General features: G+C 49.3%; 1 protein-coding gene across 5 annotated transcripts in view; it reads left to right on the top strand.

The window, feature by feature from the left end:
• Nucleotides 1-469: 469 nt before the first annotated feature.
• Nucleotides 470-25,854, top strand: part of PTK2B (protein tyrosine kinase 2 beta) — a 128,803-nt gene continuing 103,418 nt past the window's right edge. Inside the window, exon 1 of one of the 5 annotated variants that reach the window (XM_067745217.1) lies at nucleotides 470-701. The gene's annotated coding sequence lies outside the window, so the exon portion shown is untranslated. The remainder of the gene's footprint in view (nucleotides 702-25,854) is intronic. The other 4 variants (XM_067745212.1, XM_067745214.1, XM_067745215.1 and 1 more) reach the window with 4 other exon arrangements.

The raw sequence follows: 25,854 nt of genomic DNA on the forward strand, positions 1-25,854 counted from the left end.
ATTCTTGTGCCTCTTGTCCTGGCTGGTACAGCGCAGGGACCTGGTCCGTGGTGTTCAGGCCCCTCGACCAGTTCTGCTAAAGCTCCTGGTGATAGTCACCTGATTTCTGGCGCCCCCAAAAGGGCCTGGGCACTTTAGGGCTTGAAGAGACCGGGAGGGACACTGATGCTGAGAGCGCGACAGGCAGGTGAGTCTCCAGCTCTGAAACATACCTGGGGGCTAAGAGGAAACGCCAGCCTCTAAGTGTGGCCTCCCGAAGTTTCCAAGTGGACAGGAAGAAAGAGGGAGGGGTGGTAGGAATGGGGGCTCAACTGCTCACGGGGGGCGGGGGCGGGCACAGAACAGCAGAAGACCCCACCTAGGGTCGGGGCGTGGCAGAGATGGCCCCCCATCTCTGGGCACGTGCAGCTCCGGAAACTGGCGGCGGCGTCTATTTCAGAGTTTATGGTAAGAGGCTGGAGCGGCACACGCTCGGCACCGCAGACAACACACCCCACCCCTTAAGGAAGTGGGGAGGAGAGCAGCAGGGGTGTGGTTAAGTCGGAGAAGGAGAGGGGAAAACACAAACCTGTCAGCGCTGTTTCTCAGCGGAGGCCTCCGGAGCCGCCGCGCACCCCTTAAGAAGAGCCCCTCACCTGCCGCCGCCCCGCCGCACCTGGCCGAGCCGAGGAGCCGCCGCCGGAGTCGGCGCTTCGCTCCGTGTGAGTCCCCTCCCGCGATCGCAATCGGGGCTGAGCGCCCAGCCAGAAGGTGGAGGCTGGACGAGGCGGGAGGGTCGGGGTGACTCTGGGATTGCGGGGACCCGGACGGGACCGGGAGCCGCAGACCCAGAAGTGGGCGCTGCGGCGTGGGGCGCTCCCGGGGCCGGCGAGCCCTCCGCGAAGGGAGAGGGATTCCATTTTTGGAGTTAATTTGAGACGAAAGGGTGTTTTTCCCTCTTAGTTCTCTTATCAGACAGGGGAGGATGGGTGTGTGTGTGTGGGGGGGTGATGGGAGGGCACAGAAAGGCCGCCTGCCTCTAAAGGTCGGGCCAGAGAGCTTTCAGAATCCAACTCTTCAACTCCTGCCTTAGAGCCTCTGCCGCTTCCTCCTTTGCCCCCTGCCGTGCCCTTCAGCTCGCCCACCCTGCTCACATTCCCACGCACACCCCACTGCGCTCCCCGCTCCCCAGAGGGCATCTTCTGAATCAAGCGCCGACTGGAAGCAAGCAGGGCTCTGCAGGGGGGTAGAAGCAGAACTCTGTGCGTGCGTGTGTGCGCGTGCGTGTGTGTGTGTGTGTGTGTGTGTGTGTGTGTGAGTGCCTGTGTGTTGTGGGGACTAAAGTTAACGCTCGCTGCCACCCCGGGTCTTTGTGACATTACTTCGGAATGCCCCTAAAGGGTTAAGTTCTGTGCCGCCTTCTCCTGTCAGGCTGTGCGTGGGCAAAGCCTTGGGTGGGTGAACAGGCAACATATGGGTGCTGTTCTGAGCCCACCGAGCCCCACCACCTGCCCTAAACGTCAGCCATCTGACACTTGCGTCTCCCCACACGCCAAGCTTGGAGCTCAATCCAATTAGGCTTCTCCAAGGGGTCAGGGCGGGGAGAAGGAGAGCCAAATTTTGGACACACAGGGGGCATTCGCCAGGGGCGCTCAGAAACCAGAAGAGGAAGAGCTTTCCCCCGACCCACAGCTGGACGTGAGCCCTCGGGGCAGTTGGTTCGAAAAGATCAGGGAAGGGACACAAGGAGGCTCCTCCCTTGAGGGCAAGGAATGCAGGTGTGGACCTAACCCCAGCCTTTCACAACTCCTCTGGGGGAGGGCGAAGAGGAAGCAGAGACAAAAAAGTGTGTGAAAATGGAAGGAGGGAGGGAAGTAGTCACATGGAGAGATCAGCTCTGGCATGACACTCTGCTCTCATTCCTTCATTCAATAAGCATTGGCTGACTTCCTACCTGAGGCCAGGTGCTGGCGCTGGGCATGGGAGACCAGGGTGTGTGGGACCCAGCCCTGCGCCCCGAGCAGTGCCGTGGGGAGGGAGGGAACAGGTGCTGACCAGCCCAGTGCTGGGGGCTGTGGGTGGAGCCGGTCAGTGTGTCCAGGAAGGCTTCCTGGCAGAAGTGACTCTAAGTGGAGACCTGAAGGATTGGTAGAATTAGCCTGGGAGGGAAAGAGGGGCATAAACGGCATAGGGCACAGCAAGTACTGAGACCTGAGGCCAGAAGCAGCGGGATGAACCCAGGAAACTGAAAGTAGCTTGGGGTGTTCAGCACGTGGAGAGTGCAGGGGTGAGTTGAAGCTGGAGAGGTGGGAGAGACAGCTCCAGAAGGGCCTGCTCTGGCTGCCATGGCAACTCCTGTCACTTGGGCCCTAGAGCCAGCAGCCTCCGACTTGACTCAAGGGTGCAGGGCCGCCAGATTTAGCAAATGACAAAGTGAGAGAGTGGCATGGACAAGTATACACTACCAAACGTAAAATAGATAGCTAGTGGGAAGCAGCGGCATAGCTCAGGGAGATCAGCTCGGTGCTTTGTGACCACCTAGAGGGGTGGGATAGGAGGGTGGGAGGGAGGGAGATGCAAGAGGGAAGAGATATAGGAACATATGTATATGTATAACTGATTCACTTTGTTATAAAGCAGAAACTAACACACCATTGTAAAGCAATTATACTCCAATAAAGATGTAAAAAAAAAAGAAAATACAGGACACTCAGATTTGAATTTCAGATAAGCAATGAATATTTGTCAAGTATAACTATGTCCCGTGCAATCTTTGGGGCATACTTATACCAAGACATTATTCACTGTTTATCTGAAATTCAAATTCAGCTGGACATCTGGTATTTTATCTGGCACCTGTCCTCTAGGGGGAAGCTGAGGATGCTACAGTGCTGGGAAGTGAAGGGTAGGTAGTGCCCAGGCACCAAGGGAACAGTCTCAGGACATATTATCTTTTTTATTCTTTTTTTTATTATTTTTAAAAATTTATTAATTTTTAATTAATTTTTATTGGAGTATAGTTGCTTTACAATGTTGTGTTAGTTTCTGCTGTACAGCAAAGTGAATCAGCTATACATATACTTATATCCCCTCTTTTTTGGATTTCCTTCCCACTTAGGTCACCACAGAGCACTGAGTAGAGTTCCCTGGGCTATACAGTAGGTTCTCATTAGTTATCCATTTTATGCATAGTATCAATAGTGTATATATGCGAATCCCAATCTCCCACTTCATCCCACGCCCGCCGCCCAGGACATATTATCTTGTAACCAATCCTCCTAGATTCCACTTTGGGGCTCCTTCACTGATTGAGCATGTTATTTCTTAAAATCAAAAGAAAGACAGTTCCTTGTCTTTGGAGCCCCGTGAACCTGGATTCAAATGCCAGCTTTGCCACTTGCCTGCTGTGAGGCCTTACGTAAACCACTTCACTCCTTGGAACCCCAGAATCTCTTTTCAGAAATGAGGATAAGAGTATCTGTTCGTTCAGGTTGTGGGGTGGATCCGTGGTAACGTATGTAAATTGCCCAGGGAGTGCTGAAGAAAAAGTGGTAGATGTTAATCTTCCTAGCGCTTTCACAGGGGTAACCAAAGTAGCATCCCTGAAGTGCTTGGGGCTCGTTTATTTGTTTATATTTATTGAGCACTCAGAGGTTGCAGGGGAAGTACGTGGTGGAGGTCCTTCTCCTAGTGAGACAGTGGGTTGGCTCCTGAGCAGAAAGGGAGAGCTTGGGGCAGTTTTTCAGCTTTGTCAATGACTTCCTTCCCAGATGCCCTGGAAGACCCTGGGGAAGGGGTGGCCATAACTCAAAGTTGAATTAACTGAAAGGAAATGTGAATGAATTAGAAGGGAGAATCCAGGTAACACACTAAGCACAACGGACACAGACAAATGCACCATAAAATTTAGCTGTCAATATTCCCGTTTTTATAAGGAGTACCTTATTAGAAAAATAGAGCTCAGGGGTAGAAGAAGTAAGGATGCCTTGTTTTCACTTTAATGGGGGGCATTTATAAGAGCGAATTAGGGGGCCTCCTAGAAGGGAACCTGGAGGGAGTTAAGAATTTGTTAAGAGAAAGAGGAAATGGAAAGTGTGTTTCCCTTGTGGAAACCACTGGGTTACAAATGGTCCCTCTTTCCAGTGGCTAAATCTCCCTACCCCCCTGCCCAGTGGTAAGCATTTTGTCCCCAGTTCTTTAGAGCAGCGTTTGCCACACAGTGTTCGGAGAAACTCTCTGCCATGAGATAGTTACAGGTGTTGCACTGGTGAAACGCTCCAATGAGCCCACTCTCGGAGATTCGTCCTGCGTATTTGTATGATCAAGGCTATGGTCAGTTCCTCAGAAAAGACACCTGTATCGCTGGACTTACTAGCATCCCCTAAATTTGACTGTAGACCCCTTTTAGTGGGTTTGGGGGACACCTACTACCATCTCAATGGAAATGGCACTCCACTCCTACTGACTGTTGATGTAGGTGCAGTTCTGGAACCAAAAAGATCTTTCTGCGGACATTACTCATCCCATAACTCTAGCCTGGACTTAGTAGTGTCCAATTTACAGAAGATCTTCAGGGACCGAAGCCCCTGTCCCAGCATCGCTCATCCCTCACAGACACAAACCCCCACTTGTGTCAGCCTAAATCTTCCTACCACAGTTCACACCCATTTCCCATTGTTCGGAGGACCCTGGAAGAGTATGTCCTTCAGCATGTAGCCCTCCAGGGTATGGCAGTCATTCCATGTGTTCTTAATATTGTTAAGGAAAGTACAATTGAGGCAGGCGAGGGGAGGAAGCGTCCCTTGGGTGAACCCCGAGTGGTAGGTGTCCTATTCCTACTTTTCTCCCTGCCCAGAAGGCTCATAGGCTCGGGACTCTGTGGCCCTGGCCTCCCAGATGAATGGATCTCTGAGGTGGCCGGAATAAAGATGGACAATTGCTGAGGTCCTTGGGCAGAAAGGGTGGTAATTAACAGAAGTTCTTGCTGGCTCCCCGATCAAGAATTTCTCTTAGACTCTGGGCCAGTTCTAGGGTAAAGGGGGAGGAGCAGGGAGAGTGGTGAGAGTCTCCAAAACATTAGCGTGGTTGGTGGTCCGGTGGTCCAGCGCCCGGACTTGGTCAGTCAGCCTGGGTTCCAGCTCTGGCTCTGGGTCTCATCGTATGACCTTGGCTAAGTCGTGTAGCCCTCTCTTACTCGTCTCTGAGATGATGACAGGGCTTTTTCTGAAGGTATACCAGGAGTAATATTCCAAATATCAACAGCCACTAAGGCGTGGGCAGGGATCTAACAGAACTGAGCCTGCTGTGCCAGTGGTCACAGGGAACCTAGGAGGTGGACGAGGCAGGCAGGCAGTCAGGGCCCTGGCGGCGGGGGTGGGGGGGCGACATTCACAAGCTTGGGTGGACTAGTCCAGTATTTTAATGTCCCAGATGGCCCTATGCACCAGCTTAATAACCTTGGCTGTGCATAACACATTCAGTCCTTTTTCAGGCACACAGTAGGCACGCAATGAATGTAGCTCTCCTTGTCATTCTGTTTCATACTTTGAGTTGATCTGAGCTGGTGGGGAAGGGCCATTTTTTTCCCCCCTGGGGAAAAAGGCCGTGTTTTGAGGGGCAGACGTGGGCTTCTCCTGTGCATCAGGTACAAGACAGAATTTGCTTCTTGCCCCCAACCTGCCTCCCCACACCCCACCCGCAGTGCACTGTGTCTGTGACAGCCTGGCCTGATAGCTCTGTAGCCAGCAAAGAGCCTTTCTACTGCTGCCCACCAGACACTGGCGTCCGCATGGCCACTGAAGGCGCTCAGAGGGCTGACAGGCAGGGGAAAATGGTGGCTTCGGTTTCCGGGGTTCTAGGCACCCGGCACGAAGCTCTGATCCATGCGAGGGGGCGGCAGTGGGGCAGGGCGCAGCTCTTTTGAGTCACTCTGCCATTTCCCAAGGTATAATTATTACTCACGATGACGGTTTGATTAAGAGAGCAGGCTGGAGACTGCGTATTCCGATGCACTTTTTACCTAGACACGAGGCGTGGGTTGATAGGAGTGCAGGATTTTGTCTCCAGGTGACCCTCTAGGTGGGCTGCGGATGGGCCGCAGACCCCACCCAGCTCTTACCTTGCCCAGCACTAAAGGCAGTGGTCAACGTGATTAGAGCTAATCAACCACCACCAAGGCCGTGGAAGGGGCGCCTTCCCCTTTTCTATCCTGGTGACAGTTCACTAACATTTTCCTCCTCTCCCGTCACCTTCTTCCCTTTTTACGTCCTGAAATCCACCCACGCAGAACCTGGCACCATCGCTCACTGGACAGGAGCTCAAAGGAATGTTCTCGCCCGGAGTTTAGTGCTTGCTGCTGGGTTTAGTTCTTGACTCGTGGACTAGTGTCCCCTTCAATAGGCCAATTCTCCCAACAACTTTGAGGGCCCCAGGACCGCAGTCCCCCTGTTTCATGCCCTTTCCTTCTCTAAGGGTCTTCCAGCTGCCTCTCAGACTCCCCAGTAGTTGCAGTCCCACTGGGACACATGTGGGCCCATTGGGAATTCTGCCCTGAGTTGGGATTTTGCTCTTCTGGGGGAGGGGTACCACTTCCCACTGGTGAGGGAACCGTCCTTCCTCTGGTCCCTGCCACTGGGAGCATCACGTGTGTTTCTGGTTTCTAAATAAGTGTCAACTGTCTCGTCCTCCCCCGCACCTAGCCTCGAGCACTCTCTTTGTTCTTCCGGAGCTTTGGGGGTGAGAACCCAGCTCCTCTCCCTGGCTCAGGTGTACGCTCTCCCCACCCCCAGTTCCAGCTCCAGGCAGGTTACCAGAGATCTGATACTCCAGCACCTTCGAAGATGCTCTTACCGGCATCGGTTTACCTTTGGTCTGCTATATACACGGATGCTGGGCACGGAAACATGGCCATGTCCATTTAGGCAGCTGTGAGTGGCTGTCCCGAGCTGAAGTTCTCAAGCCCCCAGCTCAGTGCTGGCAGATTGGCAGGCTGGGTGAGTGGACAGACGGTCAGGGGTCAGGAGACACGGCTTTGGTCTAGATTCTTCCAGTTGCTAACTGTGTGACTTTGGGTAAGTCGCTTCACTTTTCTCATTTGAAAATGAAGAAATAGTACCGCATCCCTGATAGGGTCGTTGAGCGAAACACTTGGCTTATGTGAAAATGCCTCATAAAGCACTGCTGGGCAGGATCCCTGGAAGGATGAAGAGTTTGGGTCAGAATGACGTGGGTTGAGTCTTGATCTGTCACGTTCTCCTTGGTTGACATTGCCTAGTTATGTAACCCCTCGGAGCCTGAGTTTTCTCACCTGTGACTCATTCTTGGCATTTGTTCAATATTTCTCCCCTCCTTCAGCCCCCTCGTCACTCAGAGTATATAATCTTTCCCCGCGTTTGAGGGACTGTATCTGTCCTCAACGAGTTTACAGTCTGCTTGGGGATGTAATACATAAAGATAAATAACGGTAAGCCAAGATGGGGACTTTTGGTCCCATAAAAGAGGCACCAATAAAGTGCTATATGAGGTCAGAGAACAGAGAGAGTTCTTCTTTCTGGGTTGTCTTGGAATGCTTCTTGGAGGAAGGGGCATTTGGAAAAGCTCCCAAAGGATATCTAGCGTATGGCCACGGAAACTTGGAACAGTGGTTGTGGTCAAAGAGTGTAAATAGAAGGGAGGTGGCGAGGCATGATTTGAATGACTCATTTTGGCTGGAGCCAAGAGTACCAAAGGGCGATTAAGTTAAGGGTGGAAACTTACATAAGGCTCAAACATGGTGGCTGAAGGGATTGGACATCATTCTGAAGGCTGTAGGGAGCCACTGGACTTTACTCTAAAGGCTGCAGAGAGCTCTTGAGATATGAACTTGGGTGAAGGGGGCATGATCAGATTTGGGCAGCAGTGTATAAAGTGGATCAGAGAGTAAAGAGCTTGACCTCAAAGGAGGGGCATGTGGGAGTCTCGAGAGTCTGGATAAATTCTGTAATCTGGGATGATTTGTGGGTCCTGGAGAATATCTGCTGGTCAATCAGAGGCTTCTATGTTCTCTGAGTTGAAATTGGTCCTTACATGGATTTAAAAGATGTAGGGTTTATGGGAGCATCAAATTGTTTAGGTTATGTAAGTAATTTGTCATTCCCCTTAATCTTCTCCTTCCTCTGTGTTCTCAGTTCATAGGTAAGCCCTTTCCCATGGACCTCATCTTTGGTAGCAATGCACTAAGTGTCAGCCTGTCTAGAGGTCTCATGGCAGCCTCTGTATAGCAGCCTCCTGGAGAGTCATGCACTTCAGTCTGCCGCCCCCTTATCCACCGTCGTCAGTTCAGACAACTCCTGGTCTCCCCCTCCTGTCTGACCCTCCTCCCTTGCTTCAGCTCTCCACTTCCAAGAATCTGTAAGAGTAACTCTAAGAGTTTCCACTTGAGTAACTCATCTTCAATGTTACAAGTTGAAAACTAAACTCATCGTTTTCTTACACCAAACTGTCTCCTTCTGGCATCCCTCCTGTTCATGAAGTTGTAGTTCTCCCAGACGCTCAGGTCAAAAACCTTGGAATTATCTTCCCTTTCTCCTCTGCTTTTATCTTACCCATCACTAATCCTGCAAATTCTTTCTTCATGCCTCTCATTCCTTCCCTCCCTTTTCCATGCCCCTACCCTAGTCTGACCCATATTACCCAATATCACCTGATGTTACCTAAGAGCCTCTCCTTATTTCTAGTTCCCTCAGAAGCTCCTGTGCCTCTAGGCAAATCCAGATCCCTTGCATTTACTGTTTAACGCCCTCTGTAATCTGACCTTCATTTACCTTCTCTTCTTACTTCCCCATACTTTCCAAACTAAGCCCTTCACCCCAGCTAGCCTGGTCTGCCCACTGGTCTTCATCAAACCTCTGCCCAAGTCCTCTGTCCTGCCTGGACCACCTAGCCCCTTCTACCTTCTTCAATCAGACTCCTCCCCCAGGCTCAGATCAAGCCCCTCCCACTCTTTTGTTCTTCTTCCAAACTCCCTCAGATTCCAAGGATTGGGAATTCCTTGTGCCTCCTTCTTTACATGCTCCTGCCTGGCTCCCCAGGGCCAGATGTGATCTTCCTCATTCCCTGTGCCGGGCTTCACAACAGCCAGTTGCAACAGAGCAGGACCGCATTCTCCCCCAGGTTCGGGATGCTATCCTGGCCTCTTGGGGCGTGTGGAGGTTTCCTAGAGCCCAGAGAGAGGGAGTGGGTGATTTAGAGCGGGAGCTTGATACTCCCTTTGCTGAGCTACTCCTGTGTCTAACCCATTGGATCCTTGCCTTCTTCTCCCCCCTCATCCTCCTGCTTCTGGAGCCCCTTCTGGCCAGGCTGAATGACAGGAGAAAAACAGGGAGTAGGAAAAAAGGCAGGGAGCCTTGGTAGAGGGTGAAGTCGCTTTTGGGATACAGGAGAGAGATTTGCAAGGCAGAGGTTGGCAGTTTAGTGACCTGGACTTCCACCCACCTGTGCACAGGCCTGGGGCTTGCCGTGGTGGCTGCACTCTGAGCTGTCCAGAGGGTGGCCCTCCGTTGTCCCCAGAGTGGCCTCTGAACCTTCTCCCTCTTTCTTTACCTGATTCTCTGTCTAGTAAAACCCTTCCTGTACCTGCTTGCTAAATGCTTAGCTGCCAACCTGTGTTCACTCCCAGGGAGAGGTGTGGCGACAGAGAGAGCGCTACCCAGGGAGCAGACCCAGGAAGTCACTGCTCTTCACCTTCCTGCCATGTAACCTTGGATGAGTCACCTGGGTGGGCCAGTTCAAGCCTCAGGGTTTTCATTTGTACTTAGCATAACGGGGTTTGGGACTTCTTAACTAGAGGAGAACTTTCTTCGACATGGATCTTAGGTTAAAGCCCAGTGTGTAAACCAGGTTAAAGTAGATCTTGCCAGGGTTGAAGCGGGGAGGGCAGGTGCCTGCCAGGCCCTCTGCCCTTTCCACAGTGACCCCTGGACCCTCCTGCCTCGCGGGGGGACCAGATCATCTGGGATCCTCTCCAGGCCTCCAATTCTTGAAGCCTTCATTGTTTATGAGTCTAAACACACATACACTGGAGAATGGGTCTAGATGCAAGTGGATTCAGTAAAGAATGATATCAAAATAAGGAATACAACCTGGGGCATGGCGTGTGTATGTGCCAGGGGTGAGGGGGGATTGCATACATGAGTGCCCTGGGAGAAGATGCATAATTTTCACCTCTGAGCAAATTCACATGTTTACGGGAAGAAAGTCCAAAGCTTTCATCTGAGCTCCAAGGAACTTACGGCCCCACCAAATATTAAGAACGACCCACAGGTTTCGTAATCAATTTTACAAACCTTTCATAGAAATGACCTCAAACTTAAGCTCCGTTTTAACTCGGTTGAACTAGGCTGTAAGCTCTGTTGAGGTCAGAACCGTGTCTGTACTTAGAGTCAGAGGGACAGATGGTGCCTGACAGTTGACATCTGATATATACACGTGTGCCTCCTGATAAGGAGGATTGTGTAAAAAACAGCTAATGTAAATCTGTAAACATTTCAAAATATTTAATATGATTTTAGTGACGCATGTTTTAAATCACATACTATATAAAATAATACATTACATTTAAAATATGGCTTTTCCCCAACTCTCCCTGTTTATGAAACAGCCAGCGCCTGACTAACATCTTGACATCAGTGCCCTTCTCATCGCTAGAACCCCTTTTTGAATCATCTGTGTTCTGGCTTATATCATTGTCCCTACAGTCTAAAGAGAGTTTGCTATTTCTTATTAACCCAGCAAGTGTTTATTTATATTTTTTAATAACAGCTTTTTGGAGATAGAATTCACATACCATAAAATTCATCCTTTAAAATTGTACGGTCCTGTGAATTTTGGTATCTTCACAGAGTTGTGCAACCATCACCACTATCTAATTGCAGGATTTTTTTTTTTAATCACTCCGTAAGAAACCTTGGCGCATCAGCCGTCACTCCTCATTCTCCCCTCCCCCCAGTCCCTGGCAACCACTAATCTACTTTCTGTTTTTTGGATTTGTTTATTCTAGACATTTCATATAAATGGAATCACGCAACATTGTGGGTCTTTTTGTGACTGGCTTTTTAATGCAATGTTGTTAAAGTTTACCCATGTCGTAGCATGTACTGGTCCTTCATTCCTTTATATTGCCAATTAATATTCCATTGTATGTATATTCCACATTTTGTTTAACCATTCATTAGTTGACGAACACTTGAGTTGTTTCTACTTTTTGACCATTATGAGTAATGCTGCTAGGAATATTCATGTACAAGTTTTTGCACAGGCATATGTTTTCATTTCTCTTAGTTACATACCTAGCAGTAGAATTGCTGGCTCATGTGATAACTATGTTTACCATTTTGAGTAATGGCCAAACTCCTTTCCATAGCAGCTGCACCATTTTACACTCCCGTCAGCAACGTGTGATCGTTCCCATTCTCGTTAACACTTGTTATTGTCTGTAATTTTGATTTTAGCCATCCTAGTGGCCATGAAGTGGTACCTTGTCGTGGTTTTCACTTGTATTTCCCTAATGACTGATGATATTGAGCATCTTTTCATGTACTTATTGGCCATTCATATGTCACTTTGGAAAAATGTTTAATCAAATCCTTTAGAAGGTATTTCCTTTTGATGTCTACAGTATAACTACTTAATGCATTGCTTTTTGAAAAATGATCTTTTACAAAATTCAGCACTTATAATTGTGAGGCTATGCCCCCAAGCAAAGTTACTGAATCTATATTATAGTACCGTGCTTCCTTTCTTAGAAAAACAATTCTATCAGGTGACGTTTGTAAGCAGCCCAAACTAGCATTTATTGTAGTGATGTCGGGCTAATATTTTTTCCCAGGCCGTATATTTTTGTTCAAAATAGGGTAATCATGAGAGCAGCCCATAAAATGAAAGATTCTAAAAGGGCTAGCATATAAACTTCCTGTTTTTGTGACAGATAATTTGGAGAGGGGAAGAGCATACATGATATTGAAAATAGATGGATGGACGAATAACTTTAGGAATAAATGAATGAATGAATGAACAAAGGAAGGAGTGCAAGCTGGTGAGACAGTCAATCAAGCAACCACACCAATCTGTCCCTTTTTATTTCGTCTTTATTCCCATGGAGAAAACCAGCTAATAAAGACTAATAAAGACTCTTTATTAGTCTTCTCTAAAATGGAGAACCAGAGTCTGCCCAGTTTCTGGAAGTGGTTGAGAAACGCAAAGACCACATAACGTGACTGAGTGGTTGAGGGTTATAAATTGCTGGAGCAGGACCTTTAGGGATATGATGTGGTGCAAGGCTTTTCTTGGGTTTGCCCCATTCAGGCCTCGAGTCCACTGCTGCCCTTCCCACTAGCGTGAGGACTGGGGGTATCCGGCGCTGGAGGCCTTTCCCCCTCCCTTCTCGGGAGTGGGACAGTCTGACCATCTCAGAAATCACACTCCCTAGGGATTCATCAGCAGATTCCTCCGAGAGGGACGGCCCTGTCCATACTTCCCCTCCAGTCTTCTCTTAAGAAGACACATGTGAGCTGGAGAACTCTTACCCCTGAGTTTGGGGTAAGAGTGAGGAAAGGAAAGATGAAGATTGGCGGGCAAGAGGACCAGAGTGGAAACTGTGGCCAGACGTGTGAAGAAGTGACAGGCATGGACAACAGCTCGAGAGGTGGCTTTTCGAGGCCCAGACCCTGGAGGGGGCATAAGTGACAGATGAGACTGCTCTTTAGAAAGACCTTCACCGCAGTCACAGAGGGGGGAGCCACACTGTGGCCTGTTTGGGAAGCTGTGAACAGCTCAGGGAGGCTGGACCCAGCACGATCATCCCGGTTCCGCTGGAGCATGTATGTTTGGAGTTGGGGGTCGGGGAGCGAGGGACGGTGAAGGGAAGCCTTGGTGGGGGCAGGACCCCTTCCTTCATGGGTGGTGGTCCGTAAGGGAAGTAGGGGGGCACGTCTGGTATATCAGGCAAAGTCTGAGTCCCTTCCTACCACTCGAGTGCATTCCTAGGCGGGGTCCCGGCGTTCTCCAGTGACAGTAACAGCTAGTCCTTCCTCCTGTGCCATGACGGCACTGAGTCTAAGCTGTCCCCACCACCACTCATGCAAATGTTTCTCTTGGTATTAAACCTCTTCAGGGAAGAAGAATCTGTATTCTTCCTCTTTGAAGTGTTGTTTCCTTCTTTAAGGATGTCGGAGCAGGGGCTGTGACGTGTGAATCTGAAGTCCAGCTCCGCATCATTTAGCACCTCCCTTGGGCCAGGTGCTGGGCGAGGTGCTGGGGATACTAAAGTGAACAAGAGACCATCCTCAAGATGAAAGAGCCGCAGTAAAACCAGATGGGCTGCGAGAGGATGGCCAAACACCTTACAGGCACAAAGCCCAGAGCTACCAACGTTACCAGGGGGAGGCTGACAAGGCTTTACTGACGAGCTGATGCTGGGAAGGGTTTTGAAGAATGGGTAGGAGTGTGCTATGCAGAGAAAGGGCAGGGAGGTGCCCTGCCAGGCACAGAGCACAGCATATTTAAAGATGAGGCATCAAAGAGTGTGGCCTGTTTGGGAAGTTGTGAACAGCTCAGGGAGGCTGGATCTGGCCGCACGGTTGTGGGAATAAAGCTGGAAGGATGCAGAGAGGCCCTTCATCATGGTCGCTTGGCACTGGACTTTGTTCTCTACCAACGGGAAGTGATGACAGGATAGATAAGAGAGCATATCTATAGGATGTGTAGCTATAGGAGTATTTAAGCAGGGAAGCGAGTCAGATTTTTGTTTTGGAAAAGAGAACTCTGGCCCCGGGTCAGAGCAGCTTTTGTGCCAAGCACAGAGAGGGGTTTGGCTTGGAGACCCCGTAGACAGGTGTTTCTGGGGTGTGGCCAAGGGCTGCCAGCATTGTCATGCCAAAGGCCCGGAGTTTCTGTCGTCAGCTTGGGTGTCGCAGCTACCCACACTGCTGGCTGGCCAGAGAGGGGTGTGGCGAGGGCTGGCCCCGAGGAACAGCCTACTTCCTGTTTCCTTCCTCTGGACATCCACGTGCAGTGAGGAGGGGGCAGAGAGGACAGAGAGGGGCTTGGCCAGCAACGAGAACTGGCCTGCCTTCAGTGGGGAAGTACGGTGGGGGAGACAGCATTCAAGCTACAGGAACGGGGAATCTAGGGAGAGGACGCCTGCTGCAAAGCAGGGGGCCAGCCAGGCATCCTTTTTTGCCCCACCAGTTGGAATAGGGTATCCCACAGGTATTACGGGGTGTATAAGACATTCAGGACCAGAAGACTCTGGTGGAGGGAAAGGGACTTGGTACAGGACAGAAGCTCACACCCCGCCTTCCCCAAGCCCCCCTCCTCCCAGAGCTCTTGGCTGTACCATCCACTTATGCCAAGCACATGTTATCGTGAGATAAATTTATTTTTCACAAGTACATGCCTTGCTCAATGGACTGGGGTGAGGCGGGGACCTTGTCTCATGCACCTATGTCTCCCGATCCTATTCCAGCAAATGTCAGGATATGAAACTTGTGCTCAGTAGACATTTGTTCGGATGGAGGAGGTTTTGGGGAAAAGAGCTGAGGAAAAAGTGCAAATTTAGAGATGGTCTCCAATGCCTGTGAAAATGAGGGGCACCGGAAGTATTCAAATAAAACAAGATATAAAAATCTCATCAGCTGCTGAAAGAGACGAGTGGGCAGAGGACTTCCTGACCCCAGGACGCATGCACTTTGCAGAACTTTCAGGGCAGAAGCAATCTAGATCCTCCAGCATAGCTGACAGTGGTGCTTCTCCACTGTCAGTGCCATCAGAATCAGCTGGACAGCTTTCGAAAGCACAGATTACTGGACTCCAACTTCCTTTGCATTTCTGACAGGTTTACAGGTGATGGCAATGCAGGCGGTCCAAGGACCACACTTTGTGTAGCACCGATTCCATTACTTGGGGTGTGTATTAGAGACCCTGGGAGCTCCTGTGTCTGTCTGCAGTCAGACCCAGGCAGGCATCTCTTCCTTTTCTGCCTTTGCTCTGTTTTGTCCTTAACGCTCCCAGAACGGTTCTGATGCCCACCCTGGTTGAAATACCTGCCGTGTCTCCGTGGACTTTGACATGGAGCCCTTCCCCTCCGCACCCTCAGGCTGGCTTCATCTCACCATCCTCTCTGTCCCCAAAGCTGTCTTCCTGACCCTGATAGCACTTTCCTCCTGCCTTATTTTGTCATTTATTATGTGTGTGCCCTCTGAGTCAGCACAGGCTGCCATAACAAAGTTGACTGGGTGGCTTAAACAGCAGTCATTTATTTTCTCACACGTCTGGAGGCTGGGAATCTGAAGTCAGGCTGCCAGCACGGTCAGTTTCTGGTGAGGGCTCTCTTCCTGGCTTGGAGACGGTCACCTTCTTGCCGTGTCCTCTCACACCTTTTCTTTGGTGGATGGGGAGAGATGGGAGAGAGAGAGAGAGAGAGAGAGAGAGAGAGAGAGAGAGAGAGAGAGAGAGAGAGGGAGGGAGAGAGAGAGAGAGAAGGGGGGGGTGGGGAGAGGGAGAGAGGGAGCACGCTCTGGTTTCTCTTCCTCTTCTTATAAGGACATTAACTCTATCCAATCAGGGCCCACACTTATGACCTCATTTAACCTTAATTACTTCCTTAAAAGCCTTATTTCCACGTATAGTCCCATTAGTGATTAGGGCTTCCACATATGGATGGGGGAGGCACAAAAACATTGAGACCATAACATCATCTTTCCCAATTAGACTATAAACCTTGCAGGTCACAGGCATGGTGCCCGTGTCCCCTTCAATGGGTCTGTGGAGGACCAGTTCAGTCCATGTCTGCTGAATCACAATGAGTGTCTGAAAGAAACCAAAACAAACCAAGACCTGTTTACTTTGGCCCTCGCTGGCCCCCGGTTCTTGAAATGTATCCACAAAGGCTGAGGCGATGGAGAAGAGAAGGCGTTTGCCGAACCCCGTCCGTGAGATGATGGGGCCGAGTGCCAGCATTGTCGATGGGCTTATCAGCCTCAAAAATAATTTGATTACTAATCTGTATCACTCAGGGAACTACCATCCCCAGAGCTGTATTAAGAATGTTTTCCTCGGGCAAAAAAATGTGCCGTCTTTGGCATCCAAGTCAGCCTCAGGAATTTCATTTTATGATTGATCCTTCTCTCTCTCTCTCTCTCTCTCTCTCTTTTTTTTTTTCCGGCTCTTTCCTATACTTCCTCTAGATCTCTCACTTGACATATAGCCAACCCTCACTCTGTCCTCTCAACACTCAGAAAACTTGCAAACATAATTGCTTTCCCCCAACACTGTCTTGCAGTTCTTGCTAAGAGAACTCATTCCTCTCAAATGAGGCCACTGAGGTTCCCCAGGCCGATGGTCTCCCTGACCTGAGGACCCCACGAGAATCAGAAGCCCCAGGTGACCCAGATACATCTCTGATGACCACTGCCCTTTGCTGTTTATTTACAATTGTCTGATGACAAGGCGAGCAGGAGACCGCAGTCTGCAGGACGCGCTCTCGGTAACCGCTTCCCAAGCTCAGTTTTCATCAACCTCGTCCCCTGCCTTCTGGCCTCCTCTCTTTTTTTTTTTTTTTTTGTTCCTCTGAGTGCCTTGCAATCTGCATTGCATTGCATTCTGGCCTCCTCTCCTCTTTTTTTTTTTTTTTTTGTTCCTCTGAGTGCCTTGCAATCTGCATTGCAAGGCAGATTCTTTACCACTGGACCACCAGGGAAGTCCCACCTCATCACTCTTCTTATTTGCCCTTTAAAATCCTCCTCAGCTTTCTACACCACCAACCCCGAGAGGCCTCTGAGTGCCGTGACTAAGGGAAAATGTCCTATGGTTGGAGAATGGGCTCCTGGACTCTGTTCTCGACCCAGTCTTTCCCTTCTCAGGAAGATGGCAAGCGCATCAGCTGCCTTGTTTGTGTGCCATCCCGCCCCCTGCCCCCCGCTTCCACATCCTCCCCTCCCCGGTACAAGCTTGGGCCTGACATTATTGCTTCTTAAACATGGAGCAATCGAGTCTCCCGGAGGAGGCAGCAGTACAGCCAGCTCGCACACAAACAATGACAGTCCATCAGCCGGCAGCAAGGTCAGCGGGGAGAAGCGCTGCTTAGGATCCTGCGCCCAAGCCGTGGCTCCTTATTCCCCAGCCACGTGACCTCAAGCACTTTCTCAATCCAGTAATCCTCAGCTTTCCTACCAGCCAAACAGTGATAATGGTAGTGCTTTCCTTAAAGAGATACTGCAGAGACTAAAGAGAGATAACATGTCTCTGTATGTAAAGCATTTAACATGGGAGCAGTGCACAAAATAAGTACTCGATTCATTCAGCAGTTACTCTTATCAATGGCATCTATTATTAGAAGACAGAAGTATGTGTAACTGAAGTGTCGCCCGGGGCCCCTGCCCCTCATCTGTGTGGTCACGCTTGGCAGAAATCCCAGCTCCGTGGCTTATGGCAGCTGCATGCTCTGCCCTGTGATCTCTGCCAGTTCTAGACTCACTTCCTTGTGCTTCGGGTCACATCTGTGCTGTCAGATCTCGTTCTGTCACATCACCCCAAGGCACAGAACTCAGCCTCTTCCCCAGTTCCCTACACACAGATTCTACAACATTCTGTTCATTCTCTGGTCTACCCCCACCCCCACCCCTTGCTTTCCTTTTCTCCCTCCTTTCCCAGGGCAATGAACAAATTGTACTTGCCCAATTTCCTTGAGCCTCATCTCCTAGCTGCTTTGATTTAGTGGAGTGTTATGTTCGTCCATTTGGGCCGCTATAACAAAATACCGTAGATTGAATGGCTTATCAACAGCAGAAATTTATTTCTCACAGTTCTGTTGGCTGGAAGTCCAAGGTCAATGCACCAGCAGATTCTGTGTCTCGTGAGGACCTGCTTTCTGGTTCATAAACAAACTTCTCACTGTGTCCTCACATGGTGGAAGGGGCAAGGGATCTCTCTGGGGTTTTTTTAATGAGGGCACTAACCCCATTCATGAAGGCCCCACCTTCATAAGCTAATCACCTCCCACCTCCTCCTAATACCATCATCTTGGGTGTTAGGGTTTCAACATATGAATTTGGGAGGACACAAACATTCAGACCATAGCAGGCATCTTTCTAAATAACTACAGTTTTATTCCTGGAGGAATTCTGTTACCCTCTCCTAAGGGAGTGGAGATCTCATCATTCTTTACACGTGTTTAAACAAAGATGCTGCTACATCCTGGGGGCAGAACCGCCCAAGTTAGCATCTGGGGAGCCCGAATGGTGAACAAGGCCAAGGTGGGGCAGCTGCCCACAACTAGGAGCAAAGCAGCTGGAGAACAGAGGTTGTGGGAACAGTTTGCCCCTGTGAAGGCAAACTGAGCCAGGTTGGGGTTTTTACTACTCGTGAATGGAAGCAGCTGCTTTCCTCAGACTGCAGACCCGACGTTCTGGTGATGGGACTTGTTAACCACTACAGTGACTTCCTGATCAAACAAGTTGTCGAGAGATAAACTCTATTATATATGGTTGAGTCAGACATGAAAGAAAACCAAAACCTAAGACAGGGTTGATGCATCCATGGGTAGGTGAGTCAAATGAAAGTGTACAAACAGCTATCATGGAGGGTCCAGGAGCTCATGACCCTGGAGACCTCAGCGAGTGTTCTGGGCTGTGTGATGTGGAAGTTTGAGAAGCAAAAGAAGCTCAGACCACTGGCTCCCGAGGGTCTGAGCCTGTCCCCCTCACCCTGCCAGGGTGGGTCCAAACTCCTAGTCCCCCAAAGTGCTATTCGCTTCTCACACCTTTGCCAGAAGCACTGTTTCATCTACCCAGAAGCCCCTCACCCTCTCTTACCTCATCACCCTTCTTCTTCTTCTTCTTCTTCTTTTTTAATGGCATATTTATTTTATTTATTTATTTTTCAGGTTTAAAAAAAGTATTTATTTATTTAACTTATTTATTTTATTGGCTGCGTTGTGTCTTAGTTGCAGCACGCGGGATCTTTTTGTTGTGGCACGGGCTCTTCGTCGTGGCGCTTGGGCTTCTCTCTAGTTGTGGCATGTGGGCTCCAGGGCGCGTGGGCTCTGTAGTTTGCAGCATGCGGGCTCTCTAGTTGAGGCTCCCGCGGGCTCAGTTGTCCTGCGGCATGTGGATCTTAGTTCCCTGACCAGGGATCAAACCCGTGTTCCCTGCATTGCAAGGCAGATTCTTTACCACTGGACCACCAGGGAAGTCCCACCTCATCACTCTTCTTATTTGCCCTTTAAAATCCTCCTCAGCTTTCTACACCACCAACCCCGAGAGGCCTTCCTGATTTCCTCTTGCCTGTAGTCAGAGTGAGCAGCCCTGTTCTTGCTGGCCTCCCAGCTCATGGCCTTGGGTGACAATGGTCAACCCCTTCCTTCCGACTCTCAGCGAACCCTGTAAAACAGTCTCACCTGTTTTCAAATCCACTCTCTGCCCTGTCTAGTGGCTTCAAGTGTCTGGAACACAGTAAGTTCTCCACATATCTTTTAGAAATCCATTCAGTGCGATTCTGAAATTCAGGAGGACCTGCTCCAGCTGCAAGTCTGGTCACTCAAGACCATGGTTTGTATCACAGGTAGTTTGCCCTCTTGGAGTTTCCATTTCCCATTCATGGATGGGGAAGAAAGAGCTCAAGAAGGAGATTCTGTGGATCGTTATTTTTACTCTACTCTTAACAGCACTGCTTGCTTTGCAATCACCGTGCTGCTATGAGTAATGGGGAAAGTGGCAGAAAAGTGGAGCATCCTAAAGACCAGAGATGGCCCCACTGAACAGAGCATTATTTCGGGAAGGAGCGGGTAGAGTGCTGAAGTCTTGTCAGCGAAACTCGTGGAGAAAGCTCTTCTTTCCTTGAGCACCTGTGGGAAGTGCCTCACCCAGAGAACTCATCATTGTTGGAAAACTCTTATTGCTAGAAGGGTCTTCCTTTCATTGAGCTGAACTCTCTGAAACTCACCCCCACCAGTGCTCGAACTGCTCTCTGCAACAGCCGCAAATAATGACTGTTTTTCCATATGACAGCCCTGAAAGGTAGGGGCCACCCATCCCATGATTCTCTGATCTAGCCTTCACATAAAGAACTGTTTCCCCTCTTCATCTCGTGCCCTGCCTTTCTGGCTGTCCACTTCTGCATAAATGATTTTGTTGCCATCTTGAAACGTCGAGGCCAGCAGTAGACGCTAACACTCCACAAGAAACAAGACCTTTCAGCTGATTCCAGCCTCTTCATCACTGTGGGCTGCTGTCCTTCCCCTCTCCAAGTGGGCCTTCTGTTTTGAAATATCCTAATTAAAGTTATTAAGTAAAACCTATCTACAATCCCATTAAGTTTGAATTTCTCAGCCTGGCTTTCCCAGAACTCCTGTCAGTTTGCCTCTGGTCCACTCTCACAGCCTTGCTTCTCATCATCCTTATATTAGTCAGCTCAGCTGCTGTAACAAACACCACTGACTGGGTACTCTCTCACAGTTCTGGAGGCTGAAAGTCTAAGATCAAGTGTTGGCAAGATTGGTTTCTTCTGAGGCCTCCCTCCTTGACTTATAGATGACCACCTTCTCCTATATCCTCACATGGTCCTCCCTCTGTTCATGTCCTTGTCCTAATTTTCTCTTCTTATAAGGGACACCAGTCATATTGATGAGGGCCCACCCCGATGACCTCATTTTACCTTAATTACCTCTTTAAAGGTCCTCGCTCCAAATACAGTCACATTCTGAAGTACTAGGGGTTAGGACAGTAACATGTGAATTTGGGGGGGGGACACAATTCAACCCATAACATTCCATCTTACTGTCTTCTAGTTAAGCTGGTTTGACCCAGTCTTCTCAGAACACATCCTTTATTTTCACCTCTCCTGCCTTTGTTCCTACTGCCTCTTGCCCTGCCTCCCCTGCTTCTCTTTCAAGGCCACTTTTCCAAGAAGCTCTCACGCCAAGTGGTTGTTCAGTCTGTGTAGACACCCCCAGAGATGGAGAATTCCCTTTCTCCCCTGAGCCAGCCCATTCTGCTCGCTTCAGCAGCTTTCCACACTAGCAACGTGGACCTAGAAAGGCCTCAAGCTTCACAAATGGAAGGTGCTTTTCCTTCCAATTCAGAAAAAATGTTCTCCAACTGAGTAGCATATGGGGAAAAAGTCTGAAATATTCCAGGAGTTGGAAACTATTGAGACTAGATGCCTGAGAGCTGTCTACTCTGAGATACTGTCCTTGAGGTAAGACTTAAACAGAATTCGGTCCTCTTCCTATGTGGTGAGTACTCAAGTCTCTTAATTAGTTCCCCACAATTCAGAATCTTGCAGCCTCTCCCATGTTCCCTCTGCAAGACAGGGCTCTCCCAAACTTCACCTGCCAAGATGCCTCAGTCAAAGCAAAATCCACAGAGCCTGCTCCTCTTTCCACTCCACTCCGCAGCTCTTCCCCAGCATGTACACCCTCCAACACACACCTCCTAGAGCTTCAGCCTTGCACATCGTCTTAATGCTGTTGCTTAGCAACCAGTAGGGGAAGTGTGATCACACCTCCCAGCACTGTCCACGGAGCACTGCAGACAATACAAACAGTTCCCTGGTTTCTCTCTGCAACTAGAGGAAGGTAACTGTCAGGGGTGGCCAGCATCATGCTCCAGAGATATTGGCTCATCCCCCGGGGGCCCAAATTGGTTGCTACTTCGCTCTTACTTGGCATTGGGTAATGTCTCTGTGGGGGCGGCTGGGTAGGTGGTTCTTGAAGGGCCGGATCTCTCTGCTTGCACTTGTTCTCAGGATGCCTGTGATGCAGTTAGGGCAGCTTGCAGAATCCTCTCTGTTCCCACGCAACCCTGCCCTGCACCAAGCCTACGTCCTCCCGCCCCCAGCCTCTGCGTTCCCCTCACTCTCTTCCTTTTGGAGGTTGTTCTTTAATGTTCTGGCACTGCCCTGTCCCCACCCCGCCCCCTTGCAGCCCTCTTATTCTTCTAGTCCCTGGTCCCTCTGCCTCTCAGATGCTCCTCCTTGTGACTGGACAGCCCCCAGGTCCTCAGGTCAGCCATGCCCCTCCCCTTCCTGATGTTCTTTACATCCCAGCCTCAGGCCACTGGGCCAGACACCACACAGTGGACTGAGGTCCACCTCCTGCCCTCTATTGGTGTCCCGATCAGAAACCAGATCGTTGTGACTTGGAATTCCCAGGCGTCGTGCAGCATGAAAGAGTAGAGAAGGCAAGAGGGTCTGGAGTCTGAAGACGTATATTCCAATGCCAGATTCCTTTTTTCCCCCTTGATGCTATGATTTAGGTCAAGTTTCTTTAGCCACTCTAAGCTTTTGTTTTCTAAGGGGATTGGAATCTTTGCCTCACTGGGCTATGATGCCAATCCTATGAAGTAACATAGGAAGAGCGCAGCAAGATACATCGCATACAGCTGGAGAACTCTGACTACTTCCTTCCTCTCCTTCCATCTCTACCTGTTTATTCATCTTTTGGAAGCTGCTCTTCCTCAAGTGAAAACCGGTTTTCTGGTTGGATTCTCAAGAGGTGGTGCTATGCAATGACAAGGACACGGGACTGGGAGGGAAAGGACCAACTCCAGGGCTCCCAGGCAGTTCCTCTGATCGTGGGTCTTGCACTAGACAGCCCTGAGGTTCCTTCTGTTCACTTGCAAAATGGAGCTGAGAACACCTGTGTTGTCGAACGCACAGAGCTGCTGTTAAGCTCAAGGAAATCATATGTGTCATTAGCCTCCACACATTTCAAAGTCTTTTACAAATTTTAGAGATAAGAATTATCTTGGACAACCTTGGTCCCATTTCCCTCCCTGTAGAATGAAAGAGTTAGATTCAAAAATGTCTAAAGCCCCCCTGAAGTGCGAAAATTGTAGCAAACTGAGAGATGACAGTCACTTGCCCTCCAAAGGCCTCTGGGAGAGCACCGAATCCTTCTTCAGAGAGTGTATTTGTATTGTGGCCCGAAGAATAGATTCCACTCCCTCATCCCTGGGCCCCATGACCAAGATGGCTGGTTATTATCTAGTACCAGAGGCTTTTTCTAGTTCTGGTTTGGAAGTGTATAGCGCTCTGTCCTTTCAATAAGGAAAACAAATGAGTCAGAACGTGCCTGACCACTGGGGAAGTGACCACTGGTGGAGGTGTTTGGATGGATGTAATGGAGACGTCTGTGGTGGTCCTGTGTTTAATAGTGGACTGAAAAAGTGGAATTTGCAAATGGAGTATACCTGAAGCCAGAGATACTAGAGTAGTCTAATATCAGTAGTTTACAGTAAGTTAAATAAATAAAAGTGTGACCAACCAATAGAATTTGGATGTTATTGAAATCTTGAAGCTTGGGAGTCTGGCCTAGGATGAATGAACATTCCAGAGTATTTGTATTCTCTTCCTTGAGACTTCCCCCCCAGGCAGGTACAGGGACTCCATATAAGGAGGATCCCAACAGGAAATATGGACACTGTGGGCAGCTCTCAAAGCTCTGGCTTTGCTTGGAAGATCTATTTCCAAGCCCTTCACTCAGGGCCTTTACTGCTACCCATCCTCCAATCCCATGGCTTCAGGGGAGAGATGAATAAATACATTAAAAAGTTGGGAACTCCTGCTTCGTAATAAAGTTGCAAGGGGTTGGATACAGCACAAGTGTCAATGGTTAATCACATTACCACTAACTTTTCAAAAACATAGGTATTTGGTGGGGGAGTTTCAGGGGGACACTTAATCTTTGTTATGACCGGACGCATGGAATAATTAGTCATAGAATCAGAGAATGTTAATCTGGAAGGCACCTTGGCCATCACCCAGTGCAACCCTTTTGTTAGTAAATGAGACGAGTCTCCAACGTGTAAACAGTGCTTAACTTGGAAATGTGAAAATGTGGGTGACTGCCATTTTCTAGTTTTTTACTTTTCAAATAAAACTATTAAAATGAGAAAACAGGAAAGTGACTTGCCTAAGGCCCCGTAGCAGTGTAGGGACCTAAGCTGCCGAGCCCCCAGATCTGTTGAGTTTGTTCCTCTGCTTGTCCCTGGGGGATTCCATCCGGGTCTAGACTTGGGTTTGCAAAAAGATCTTTTACGATAAGAGTGGAATCATGCCGCCAATGAGTCTTCACAGTTTAAAACTTTAAATTACCAGTATTTTCCAATTTCTAGGTGAATCTCATAAACATTTTCTTTTGAATACAACGGGGCCTTACTGTAGGGGGAACGTTAAAAGTAACATGTCAGTTTTAAGCAAGTCTCTCGAAACACACCTGTTTTTTTCTTTTTTTTTTTTTATTAGAGTATAGTTGCTTTACAATGTTGTGTCCGTTTCTGCTGTACAGCAAAGTGAATCAGCTATATGTTTACATATATCCCATCTTTTTTGGATTTCCTTCCCATCTAGGTCACCACAGAGCACTGAGTAGAGTTCCCTGTGCTATACAGTAGGTTCTCACTAGTTATCTATTTTATACATAGTATCAATAGTGTGTATATGTCAGTCCCAATCTCCCAATTCCTCCCACCCTCCCCCCCCTTTCCCCCTTCGTGTCCATATGTTTGTTCTCTAGGTCTGAGTTTCTATTCCTGCCCCGGATATAGGATCACCTGTACCGTCTTTCTAGATTCCACATACACGCGTTAATATACGATATTTGCTTTTCTCTTTCTGACTTACTTCACAAACACACCTGGTTCTACAGGGTTAAACCTGCCCGCTGAAGGATGATGTGCAAAATGGAACCTGTGTTTGATGTTCTTAACCCACATCCCACGTCGCCCATGCACTTGAGGAAAGAGACCGCTGCGAATGGGTGGTAAAAGCAGTGTGAATGCTGGCCCCCGCACAGGCTCCTGACTACAGCTTTTGTTCCCATGGTCTCTTCAATAAGTATGACTCAGTCTGCTGTTCGGGCCCCACTTCCCCTGGGCAGGGAGCTGACTGCAGCGCGTGCTGTGCTGGGCCCGTCGTGCGTAACTCAGGGGGCACGCTCCCTCCCACCCCCGGCCCTGGCCTCCCCTCACCCCTGCTGACCAAGCTCCCTTCTGCTCTTCTGAGCACTGAGATCCCCACCCTCCCCAGCTTCCAAAACGCTCACCAATTAATACAAATGGGGTCGCCCCACCACCCCATTTAAAAAAAAAAGAATGCGCTGTGCACGTACCTTGACAAACTGCCAAGGTGCTTTTTCTCACCCACCTACTCATCCACAGAATTTGTTGTCTCCAGCATATGCATGATACCCACAAGGCCAAGTAAAGGTCAAAATGCGTTCCTGTGAACAATGAAAACAAAAGACAGGAAAAGCCTCCTTACCAGCTCACCTCTTGTAAACGCTTGTTAGAGCAAAAGAACATTCTATCCTCCCTGTGTAGAGGGGACGTGTCATCTGGGCCAGCCCACACTTGTGAACTTGTTTTGGCTACATGAGTCAAAAGAGGAACTTTAATTAATTGGGAGGCACCGTGATTTTGAACCCAAGGGGATGGTACCGTGTCCCAGCATTTTCTATCCCAAGAACAGCAAAAAGCATGGGATGAGAAGCATGTCTCCTTCCCCTAAGCCAGCTGAGGCCGCAGCCCCCTCAAGGATACAGAGAGGCAGAGAACTACATGCTCATGGGACTGCCTGTCTAGTCTCAGTATTGAAGGGGATTCATTCCAAACATATTGAGTTAGCACCCACTCCAAAAGAGGCCCAGAAAGTTTAGAGCACAGATTTGCAGTGAGCTACACGCGGATGGAGCTGGTAGTGTTGAGGCTTGTTCTATCAGATGCTCAAGATAAAGGCAGTGGGGTAGATAGAGAGCCACCAGGGCAAGCCAGTGGGTCACCCTTAGTCTGGGGGGTGGCCTGCCTGTCCAAGAAAGTGCTGTTGTTTGCCCGGACAACTCCGCGG

This window comes from Pseudorca crassidens, chromosome 7, assembly GCF_039906515.1.
Source record: "Pseudorca crassidens isolate mPseCra1 chromosome 7, mPseCra1.hap1, whole genome shotgun sequence".
Taxonomy (NCBI): domain Eukaryota; kingdom Metazoa; phylum Chordata; class Mammalia; order Artiodactyla; family Delphinidae; genus Pseudorca; species Pseudorca crassidens.